Here is a 12,410-nt window from a genome sequence, read left to right as displayed (position 1 = left end):
GTCCATCGTAAATGTTTTTCTGCCTTAGTGGTGAGACAAACATTAAGGGCCAGATTCAGGTACAATTGCGCCCATGTAACGTAAGCCGTTTACGTTACACCGCCGCAAGTTTTCAGTTTTAGTGCCCGATCCACAAAGCACTTACCTGGAAACTTGCGGCGGTGTATCGTAAATACGTCCGGCGCAAGGCGGTCCAAATCGAATGGGCGGGTAACATTTAAATTAGGCGCGCTCCCGCACCGGACCTACTGCGCATGCTCCGTTTCGAAATTCCCACCGTGCTTTGCGCGAACTGACGTAATTTTTGCGATCGTACTTCCGTATTCCCGGACGTGTTACGCAAACGACGTGAAATTTTAAATTTCGACGCGGGAACGACGGCCATACTTTAGACAGCAATACGTTTGCTGTCTAAAGTTAAGGCACCCAAAACGACGACTAACTTTGCGACGGGAAACTAGACTAGCGGCAACGTAGCGAACGCGAAAAACCGTCGTGGATCGCCGTAACTCCTAATTTGCATACCCGACGCTGGTTTATGACGCGAACTCCCCCCAGCGGCGGCCGCGGTACTGCATCCTAAGATCCGACAGTGTAAAACAATTACACCTGTTGTATCTTAGGGATATCTATGCGTATCTGATTCTATGAATCAGTCGCATAGATACTCTGAGAGATACGATGGAGTATCTGAGATACTCCGTCGTATCTCCTTTGTGAATCTGGGCCTAAGTTCCGTACGTGCCTGTTCAAGTCTAACCAATAGGTCAGGGTGTGGGGAGCGTTTGTGTTGAGTCGCTAGCTCTTCGTATTCCTTAGTCTTGATACGGATTACCTCATCACAAGCCTTTTTAAGTCTAGATGCTAACTGGATAAAAAAAACCCGTATGGAAGCCTTATGGGCCGCCCAATTAATGGCAGGAGTGGTATCCTCCGCCCTATTGATACCAAAGTACATTTTCAAATGAGAAAGAATATCTAAACAATAAGACTCATCAATAAGTATTGATTCATTCAATCTCCAATGGGATTTAGCTAATCTGACAGATAAATTGGTGAACACCAAAACTATAGGGCCGTGATCAGACAAAGGCGTCGCAATTATCTTAGCCGAGACCAATTTGGGCAATAAACCCGAGGGGAGAAACACATGATCGATACGTGAATAGCGGTTATGGGCCCTGGAAAAGTGGGAATAGTCTCGAGTGGTAGGATTGGCCTCCCTCCAAGCATCAATAAAATCATAATGGTGTAACAGCTGAGCAAATTTACGGCTTTGTTTAGAAGGGGATTGAAGGTGAGAATGATGCGACTTATCCAATATGTGATCTAGCGCCAAGTTAGAATCACCAGCTATAATGACATCACCCTCAAGTTCAGATGCCAAAGAATGAAACAAAGATTGGAAAAAGGCGACCTGGTTCGTGTTAGGGGCATAATATACCAGGATCGTCACGAAATTTCCCCCCAAGTGCCCTTTCACTAACAAGTACCTCCCCTCCTTGTCCCGTAATATTTTAGATTCGGTAAATGAAAGCCGTCTGGACAGAGAGCGCCACCCCTCGTTTCTTCTCTGTAGCATTAGCAAAATAACAGGATTATATTTTGCATTTAAATAACATTTCTAATCATATGAAGTTAATCAGAAGAGTCCCGCTTTACATCGGAGTCCACAGTGTTCCCCCTTAAATCAGGGTTCCCAGAGCATCCCTTATATCAGGGTCCCTGGAGTCCTCCCTTACATCAGAGTCCACAGAGTTCCTCTTTTACATCTGAACTTGCAGAGTTCCCTTACACTGTAAGGGGGGACTCCTACAGACTCTGATGTAAAGGAGAACTCTGGGGACTCTGACATAAGGGATGCTCGGGGGAACCCTGATGTAAGGGGCAACACTGTGGTCTCTGGTGTAAAGGGGAACTCTGATGTAAGGGGCACCATGAGAACCCTGATTTACCTTATTGTACTCACTCAGAGGCAGAAGATAAAAGGGGGGAGAGGGGAAAGTTTAGTCACATGACACGGATATGGATGGTGAGCTCACTCACCAACCCTGGGCTTCAAATTTAAAAAAAAAATCGAATTTCCTTTTTTGAGGCACAGTGCCGGGGATTGGAGTATAGGCAGACACAGAGGGGTAGAGGCAGGAGGGAGAAAAGCAGGTCTCTCCTCTTCTGCCCGTGAGTGTGTGTTGCTTGTGTGTTGTTTGCTTTGCACAGTGTGAAAGAGAGTGTAAAGCCCCATACACACTATCAGTTTTCCTGATGGTTTTCTCTTCAGGTTTACCAAAACCATGTAGTACAAGGACCTACCTGATTGCATTCAAATTGAAACGCTTAAGGTTTGACCTCATATTAGATGGTTTTGGTAAACCTGAAGAGAAAACCATCAGGAAAACTGATAGTGTGTATGGGGCTTAATAGAAACTCTCGATTTAGACAACTGCAGCCAGCAACCCTGCTGGGAAGCCATAGTCCAGTCTGAATAATGTGTCCGGGTTTCAGGTGGTCTGAAACCTGGACACATCCAAAACCTGGACTGTCCGGGTGAATCCCATGAGAGGTGACAACCCTACATACAGCGCGTCCTGAGCCAGCATCTTGGTGCTCTTCAGTTGGCTACATCTTCTAATACCCCGTACGGTTTTCCTGCCGGAAAGAGTCAGATGAGAGCTTTTGGTCAGGAATCCCGGCCGTGTGTACGCGCCATCTGACTTTTTCCAACAGGAAAACGGCCCAAAACAGACAAAAGATAGAGAGCTGGTCCTCTTTTTTTCCCGTCGGGATTCCCGATGGACTTTTTCCCGCCGGAAATCACGACCGTGTGTACGGGGCATTAGTGTAGGCAGCCAGCTCCAGTGACGCACCAGATCTGCCGAAGCCCGCCCCCCACGCGGTTCCTGTGGCCTTCTATGATGTTCGTATCCCAGGGGGCTGAAGGACCAGGCATTCATCATTCTGGCCTATACAGAATGGCGGTGAGGGCGGGGCTTACTAGTTTTTAAAAATAGAAGAAAAAAACAAAGATCCCCAAAAATTCCAGCAATTCTGCTTGCTTGGGAGTTGATTTCCGGCTCTTCTATTGTTGAAAGAATATATAAGTGCAGTAATTGGCGTTTTTATGCCTGCCTGGAATTCAGCTTTAAATATAGTAAAAGCAATTTTCAACGTGGCAGGAAATCTCTGTAGCTGCTAATGAGCACTTGTGATGATAATATGCATTTGCTGCCTTTCAGAACCATTCGTTTGCAGAAAAAATTAAAAATAAATAAAGGTATGCAGCAGCCCTTGGGGGCCTCAGAACTGATTTCTGATTGGCTGGTGCACAAAACAGCACTTTACATTGCTATTACAGAAGTCCGTCTGGGTTCAGTGATTTCATCACCTTTCAGTGAGCTGATAATTGTTTTATGAGTATTCTGCCCACACAAAACCCTCCTTTCTGATGGGGAAGTTTAAATACGTCTTTTAAATTATTATTATTATTATTATTATTATTATTATTATTATGCAGGATTTATATAGTGACAACAGTTTGTACAACGCTTTTCAATATACAGTGAAACCTCGGATTGCGATTGCGAATAACGAGTGTTTCACAATACGAGCATTTTTTTAAAATCCTGATTCAAGCCACAGCGGTGTGCAGTACCACATTTGGCCAGAGGTGGGGGGGTGCTGTAGCCGATCGGAGCCATTCAGAAATACTCTATTCCCGAGCCTTTCTGAGTTCAGCCGAGCTGTGCCCGAGCCTTTCCGAATATTTCCGGGGGGTGGGGGGCTCTCTGGCACCCCCCCACCTCTGGCCACATACAGTATTACATGCCATAGTGGTCAAATTATTTTCGTTTCCATTGACTTCTGTGGGGAAACTCGCTCTGATATGCGACCACAGTAGAAAAAGGCGTAATCATTCAGGAAAGTAACTCTTACAAATGTAAATGAAAATAGATAACCTAGCGGATTGTAGGATAAGATTATGGAACATGTGTCATAATCACAGCTTCATGGCAGCTATAAAGGAAGCTCGGCTCTATTCGGCGCCTGCGCTCCGGCGCCGAATAGAGGCGAGCCGACCCGAGCTTCTTTCGGGAAGTCGTGACGCGCTGTGTGCGCCGTCGTTTAGCATGTCAATCAATTGGCATGACAATAGGAACGCCCACTCCCGCGGGATTCCCTACCCGGAAGCCGCGGTGAATTCCACAAGGAAAAAACGCTATCTACAAAAAAAAAAAAAACGTCAGTGTCATTTTATTTGCAGAACTGGGCTGGATGTAGTGTTAGAAATTTTTTATAGGGTGAACCTCCACTTTAACATTGGCTGCGCCTCATAGACCCAGGGGTAACTATACGCCGGAAAAAGCCGAACGCAAACGACGTAAAAAAAAAAGCGCCGGGCGGTCGTTCGTTTCTGAATCGGCGTAACTCCTCATTTGCATATTCCTCGCGTAATAATACGGAAGCGCCACCTAGCGGCCAGCCTGGAATTGCAGCCTAAGATCTGTCGGATCTTAGGGAGATCTATGTGGAACCTGATTCTATGAATCAGGCGCATAGATACGACCGGCAGAACTCAGAGATACGACGGTGTATCAGGAGATAGGCCATCGTATCTTTCTGAATCTGGCCCATTAACTTTATATTTCTTTATAGGTTCATTAAATTCTATTCTTTTCATAGATGACATAATTATATTATATTTTTTCAATCAACTTAATTTCTCAATTACTTGTCGTCAAATAGCTGCCATGAAGCTATGATTATGACACATGTTCCATAATCTTATCCTACAATCCGCTAGGTTATCTATTTTCATTCACATTTGTAAGAGTTACTTTCCTGAATGATTGCGCCATTTTCTACTATGCTATTGTACATGTTCTGTTAATGGAATATCTATTTCTATTGTATTTTTGTATATGCTCTGTTATTGGAATTTTGTTGATAATTATAAAATTCAATGAAATATTTGAAACAGAAAGGATAACTGCTGTGGGGAGTTGCATCATTGGAGTCCATTCAGTAGGCTGAACAGCTGAGGCGGTTTATACCCAAAGTGAGGGGTGATTGCTCACTGATGTGCATATAGACCTTGGAAGTTCTTAATATCTGGTAAGAAGATATATTTGCCTTATTTATCACGTGGAGAGCACTGGATGTTTGCACCGATTGAAATTGGAAGGACACTTTCTTTCTTCTCACCTCGTGGCTTCACTTTCTGGTTCCTTACTGCACGAGTCACGCTGCGCGATCCCACTGGTTCCTGCTGTCTTCTGGGACCTGTGTGTCTCCCAGAAGACAGCGGGGGGGACAGAGGAGGCGCCGGAAGTGGCGTAGGTTGCTGCCGCGGCGACCTATGCCCGGAAGTGGGAGCAAATACCTGGATTACACAGGTATCTGCTCCCTCCTCCCCCCTGAAAGGTGGCAAATGTGACACCGGAGGGGGGGAGGATTCCGAAAAGCAAAAGTTAAATTTTTGGGTGGAACTCCACTTTAAGGCGTTTCATCACATATACATAAGGGCGCAACACATTGATATATCATTTGTTGGATTTGGTGTGTACATGTTTGAGTGCTGCTGTTTCTTGTCACCAATCAATTAAGTGAGTTTTGTTAGTTATTTACACTAATGCCGCGTACACACGGTCGGAATTTACGACAACAAATGTTCGATGTGAGCTTGTTGTCAGAATATCCGACCGTGTGTAGGCTCCATCGGACATTGGCTGTCGGAATTTCCGACAACAAAGGTTTGAGAGCTGGTTCTCAAATTTTCCAACAACAAAAGTTCTCGTCGGCAATTTCCAACAATCCAATTCAACTCACAAAAGTTCTACGCATGCTCGGAATCATTGAACTTTATTTTTCTCAGCCCGTCGTAGTGTTTTGTACGTCACCGCGTTCTTGACGTTCTCAATTTCCGACAACATTGGTGTGACCGTGTGTATGCAAGACAAGTTTGAGCCAACATCCGTCGGAAAAAAAAATCCACGGTTTTGATGTCGGAATGTCCGATCGTGTGTACGCGGCATTAGCGCAATTTTCTTTTGCATACCATACAAAATGTAGTAACCGTGAAATTTAAGAAGCGAGGTTGAATTATTATTATTCAGGATTTAAATAACGCCAGCAGTTTGTGCAATATAAAGGGAGCCCTGGTACAGATAAAATACAATTTAATACAAAAGGAATAGGAGGGGCTCTGCTCTTAAGAGCTTACAATCTAACTTTTTTTTTTTTTTTTTTCTTAAGCCACCCTCGGGTACGAAGCAGGAGAATACGGTGATTAGCCAAAGGTCACTGAAACAAAGCCGGAGCTAGTGAGAATGTTTACCATGAAGCCTCCACCCACACACCTGTGCCACCTCCACCCAACCTCTTGACAGATGAGCCTCGGCAACTGCACCGTCGGGACCGAAGTGACGTCAGCTGCCTCCGACCAGGCAACTTTTCCATCACTTTTCTGGAAATAGAAGCTACTGGATTGCTGAACAGCAAAAACTAATGAAAAGTCTCCATCCTCCCATCCATCAGGACGACCGGCGGTGTCATTCGGTGTGATCGGCTGCTCAAGTCTTCGCCCCCCCCCCCCCCCCCCCCCCCCCCCCCCGTCCACCGGTTTAATTAAAGCGTTTAGCCGCTGAATAGATTTTAATAAATTACCTCGGGGAGCTCCAGACTTTTTTTTTTTGTGTTGGAGAAGACGGGGCAAAGGTCGGGCGTGAAGCCGGCAGAACACCCCTGTGGGTTGGAGAGTGGAAGGAGGACTCCTGGCACTGCACTGCTGAAACAAAGGAGCTGTCCAGCAGAATGGAGCTACACCCATCCATCACCGCCGCACGTAAGTCTCACTCCTCGTGCACAGAGCTCTGCTTCCACTGCTGCCTCTCATTGCTGTTTGTAGGAAACGTTACATTTCTGGCCAATTCTTTATTTGGGTATTGATTGGGAAATGCAGAGCCATTGAGTTTAGCAGTGAACTGGTTAAAGTAGATCTATGCTAGAAATTGTATAATGCTTGTGATTTATGAAAGGAGTTTACACCGCGCCAACGATTTACACAGCGCTTTACATACTGTACATCCAGTGCATGTCCTCAAGGAGCGTACAATCTAATAGTTTGTGACTATTTGGGTTTTATATGACTTCAATGAAGGCATCTTAACCACTTAAGCCCCGGACCATTTTGTTGCTAAATGCCCAGGCCAGGTTTTGCGATTTGGCACTGCGTCGCTTTAACAGACAATTGCGCTGTCGTGCGACGTGGCTCCCAAACAAAATTGGCGTCCTTTTTTTCCCACATATATAGCTTTCTTTTGGTGGTATTTGATCACCTCTGCGGTTTTTATTTTTTGCGCTATAAACAAAAATAGAGCGACAATTTTGAAAAAAAAAACAATATTTTTTACTTTTTGCTATAATAAATATCCCCCAAAAATATATATATAAAAAAAAAATGTCCTCAGTTTAGGCCGATACATATTCTTCTACCTATTTTTGGTAAAAAAAATATTGCAATAAGCGTTTATCGGTTGGTTTGCGTACAATGTATAGCGTTTACAAAATAGGGGATAGTTTTATTGCATTTTTAGAATTTTTTTTTTTTTTTTTTACTACTAATGGCGGCGATCAGCGATTTTTTTCGTGACTGCGACATTATGGCGGACACATCGGACAATTTTGACACATTTTTGGGACCATTGTCATTTTCACAGCAAAAAATGCATTTAAAACGCATTGTTTACTGTGAAAATCACAATTGCAGTTTGGGAGTTAACCACAAGGGGGCGCTGATGGGGTTATGTGTGACCTAAAGTGTGTTTACAACTGTAGGGGGGTGTGGCTGTAGGTGTGACGTCATCGATTGTCTCCCCCTATAAAAGGGATGACACGATCGATGCAGCCGCCACAGTGAAGCACGGAGAAGCCGTGTTTACACACAGCTGTCCCCGTTCTTCAGCTCCGGGGACCGATCGCGGGACTCCAGCGGCGATCGGGTCCCAGAGCTTCGGACCGGGTCGCGGGCCCGCGACCCACGGCTGGACAATAGCACAGGACGTACCTGTACGTGCATGTGCCATTCTGCCGACGTAAATGTGCAGGAGGTGGTCCTTAAGTGGTTAAGCATATAAGCTCCGTTTTGTGTTGTAAATAACTGTGAAATCTAAAACTCCAGTGGGTGTAACAAGATGTCCGCTTGCCCCCTTCTCACTATCATTACTGTGCAATGGTGTGGGGTGTAGCAAGATGGCGGCGACAGAGTGTCACTTCCGGAGCAATCTGCGATGGGGAGCCGAATGTGACAAGACACCCACAACAACCAGACTTTTAAGGCTCATTTACATCTTCAGAGGTGTCCACCACCCCTCTGAAAGTGATCTGCAGGGGATCACTTTGCAGAGTGCAGTTGACAAGCAACTGTTGTCTCCTCAACACCTGTTTGAATTTGGCGGTCGTGGAATGTTGGTACCCAAACAAAATTGAGGTCCGTTTTTTCCCCCCACATATAGAGCTTCCTTTTGGTGGTATTTTATCACCTCTGCGTTTTTTATTTTTTGCACTGTAAACCAAAAAAAAATATATTTTGAAAAAGAAACCAAATGTTTTACTTTTTGTAATAAAACATATCCAATAAAAAAAAAAATGTAATAAAAAGAGCACCAATTTAGAATAAAAAAAACAATATTCCTTACTTTCTGCTATAAAACATTCCCAATAAAAAAAGTAAAAAAATCTAATTTATTTATCAATTTAGGCCAATATGTATTTTGCTACATATTTTTGGTAACAAAAAAATCCCAATAAGCGTTTATTGATTGCTTTGTGCAAAAGTTATCGTGTCTACAAAATAGGGGATATATTTATGGCATTTGTTCTTTTTTTTTTTACCAGTAATGGCGGCGAGCAGTAACTTTTAACGGGACTGTGACATTGTGGCGGACAAATCTGGCCCTGAGTGATACATTTTGGAGACCAGTGACAATACAGTGATCAGTGCTAAAAAGATGCATTGATTACTGTATAAATAACACTGGTAGGGAAGGGGTTAACACTAGGGGACAATCAAGGGGTTTGGTGTGTCCTAGGGAGGTGCTTTCTAACTGGGGGGGGGGGAGTGTTACACTGGAGAAAAACAGAGATCTCTCGTTTCTGCACTGACAGATCAGTGGTGTGCATTGTTTACAAAGGTACCAGAGGAGTAATTAGAGTCTTCAGGGTCCCGGTGCAAGAAACCATGAGGGGTTCCCACCAGGGGCATTGCTAGGTCTACAAAAGATATCGGGCTAGAGCCCCCCTATTCTTTAGGGTCCCCAGACAGCCTCCCCCCTTCCAGAGGTTCCTCTGTACCTGGCTGGTCTCCGCTGTGCACCTCCTATCCCCAGCACATCTCTGTAGCCCCTACCTGGGGGAGGTGGGAGGGTGTGATCGACAGCTCTCTGGTTTCCATGGGCGGCGGGATCTCCCTGGGGCTAGTAGTTCTCTTCCCGAGTGTATACAGTGGAGAGGGGAGGGGCCTCTGACTCAGGCATGTATCAACAAGAGTATGCAAGCAGAGCAACTCACTTGTACTGAAGAGTAAAAATAATACATGCCCGGGTCAGAGGTTTACTAAACCCAGGACCCTGCATTCACTATATCTGGTCTCCCACAGTACACAGAACATGGAACTACAAAAGTTTTAGTAAATATAAACTGCTAAATACCTTTTCTCATCAGCAGTATGTAGCAGTCTTGAGACGTCTATCAGTGTCTGGGTAAAGCTTGTAGGAGGAGTTTTCATTCTCATTCTACCTTTATTGTCCAATGAGGATGCAGGACCCCTGACCCTCTGTCTGGGCAGTGCTGATTGGCCCTGTGCTGATCACATGTACCCTCCCAAGAAAAAAAAAACTCTCTGGCAATACACACCAAAATGAGCATGTGCAGCTTCTCCCCTAGCCACTATACTCTTGAGGCGATAATGGGGACAGTGGAAGAAGGTGGGGATCAGAGAAGACAGGATCAAACAGCCTTTTTACACAATGCAGAGGATTAACCCTTTAGGTTCCACCGTGAATATAACAAGCATGCTTTACTACATAAACAGATTGATTTTACTGTTGTGGGTTTAGTAACACTTTAATCCCATTCTGGGAACACATTCAATAAAAAATTATCTGAAGATCCACGGTGTGCTGGTAAATATGTACAGGTGAAACTCTAAAAATTAGAATATCGTACAAAAGTTCATTTATTTCACTAATGCAACTTAAAAGGTGAAACTAATATATGAGATAGACTCAATACATGCAAAGCAGGATAGTTCAAGCCGTGATTTGTCATAATTGTGATGATTATGGCTTACAGCTCATGAAAACCCCAAATCCACAATCTCAGAAAATAGAATACTGTGACAAGGCACAATATTCTAGGCTCAAAGTGTCCCACTCTAATCAGCTAATTAAGCCATAACACCTGCAAAGAGTTCCTGAGCCTTTAAATGGTCTCTCAGTCTGGTTCAGTAGGAATCACAATCATGGGAAAGACTGCTGACCTGACAGTTGTGCAGAAAATCATCATTGACACCCTCCATAAGGAGGGAAAGCCTCAAAAGGTAATTGCAAAAGAAGTTGGATGTTCCCAAAGTGCTGTATCAAAGCACATTAATAGAAAGTTATGTGGAATAAAAAGGTGCACAAGCAGCAGGGATGAGCACAGCCTGGAGAGGATTGTCAGGAAAAGGCCATTTAAAAGTTTTGGGGACTTTCTGTGCTTCATAAAGGGTCACCGCAGCCGTCTACCAGGAGATTTTGGAGCACTTCATGCTTCCTTCCGCAGACGAGCTCTATGGTGATGCTGACTTCATTTTCCAGCAGGACTTGGCACCTCCCCACACTGCCAAAAGCACCAAAACCTGGTTCAATGACCGTGGGATTACTGTGCTTGATTGGCCAGCAAACTCGCCTGACCGGAACCTCATAGAGAATCTATGGGGCATTGCCAAGAGAAAGATGAGACATGAGACCCAACAATGAAGAAGAGCTGAAGGCCGCTATTGAAGCTTCCTGGTTCTACATGACACCTCAGCAGTGCCACAGGCTGATCCCTTCCATGTCACGCCGCATTGAGGCAGTAATTGCTGCAAAAGGGGTCCAAACCAAGAACTGAGTACATATGCACGCTTATACTTTTCAGAGGTCCGATATTGTTCTATGTAGGGCAGCACAGTGGTGCAGTGAGTAGCACTTTCGCCTAGCAGCAAAAGGTTTGCTGGTTCGTATCCCAACCACGACACCATCTGCCTGGAGTTTGCATGTTCTCCCTGTGTCTGCGTGGGTTTCCTCCGGGTACTCCGGTTTCCTCCCACACTCCAAAGACTTGGATCTCGTCCAAATTGGCCCAGTATATATGTATATATGTGTGTATGACTGTGTGTCCCTAGCGTGTCATGATCCTACGGGGTAAAAATGACCGCACCAGCCAAGCAGATACTGGCTGGAAAAAGCGCCCAGAGGCGATTCAGTTCGCATGCGTTGCGCTATACAAGTCATTCATTCATTCATTCATGTACAATCCTTGTTTTATTGATTGCATGTAATATTCCAAATTTCTGAGATTGTGGATTTGGGGTTTTCATGAGCTGTAAGCCATAATCATCACAATTATGACAAATCACGGCTTGAACTACTGTATTTATCGGCTTATACCGCGCACATTTTTTGCCCTGAAAATCAGGGCAAAATCGTGGGTGCGCGGTATACGCCGATACCCGCTTTCCCGTGCCGAGTTTGAATACTGCGCCGACATATACCGAGCACAGTACACTCGTGTATTGTCGGGCAGTCTCAGCTCCTCCCGCGCTGACGTCCTGGACGTACAGGACGTCAGCGCGAGAGTAGCCGAGCATTGCCGACAATACACGAGTGTACTGCGCTCTGTATATGTCGGCGCAGTATTCAAACTCGGCGCGGGAAACAAGCGGGGAGGACGCCGCAGAAGGACGCCGGACCCGACGAAGAGGACACCCGAAGCCGCAGACGGACGCCGGACCCGACGAGGCCGCCGATGGACGCCGCGCAAGACACCAAAACTGTAAGTACAAAAAAAAACTTTTTTTTCCACAGGATTCGGGGCAACTTTAGGGGTGCGCGGTATACGCGGGAGCGCGCTATACCGCGATAAATACGGTATCTTGCTTTGCATGTAATGAGTCTCTCTCATATATTAGTTTCACCTTTTAAGTTGCATTAGTGAAATAAATGAACTTTTGCACGATATTCAAATTTTTCGAGTTTCACCTGTATATTGACTACTGCATGCTTTACACAGTCGCAGAGCGGTTCCGATGCGCCCCACGCACTTGAATTGATCGCTTTTGGCAGCGATTTTCATTGACAGGTAACAGAGTATCCTTTGGAAGTACAATGTATCTT

At 45.0% G+C, this 12,410-nt stretch overlaps 1 protein-coding gene across 1 annotated transcript in view; it reads left to right on the top strand.

The window, feature by feature from the left end:
• The first annotated feature begins 6,630 nt into the window (after positions 1-6,630).
• LOC120931238 (protein shisa-like-1a) overlaps positions 6,631-12,410 on the top strand; it is a 40,747-nt gene continuing 34,967 nt past the window's right edge. Inside the window, exon 1 of the mRNA XM_040342481.1 lies at positions 6,631-6,838. The gene's annotated coding sequence lies outside the window, so the exon portion shown is untranslated. The remainder of the gene's footprint in view (positions 6,839-12,410) is intronic.

This window comes from Rana temporaria, chromosome 3 (genome assembly GCF_905171775.1).
Source record: "Rana temporaria chromosome 3, aRanTem1.1, whole genome shotgun sequence".
Classification (NCBI taxonomy): Eukaryota; Metazoa; Chordata; class Amphibia; order Anura; family Ranidae; genus Rana; species Rana temporaria.
The sequence above is the reverse complement of the archived record's forward strand: the minus strand, read 5'-3'. Positions and strand labels throughout refer to the sequence as shown.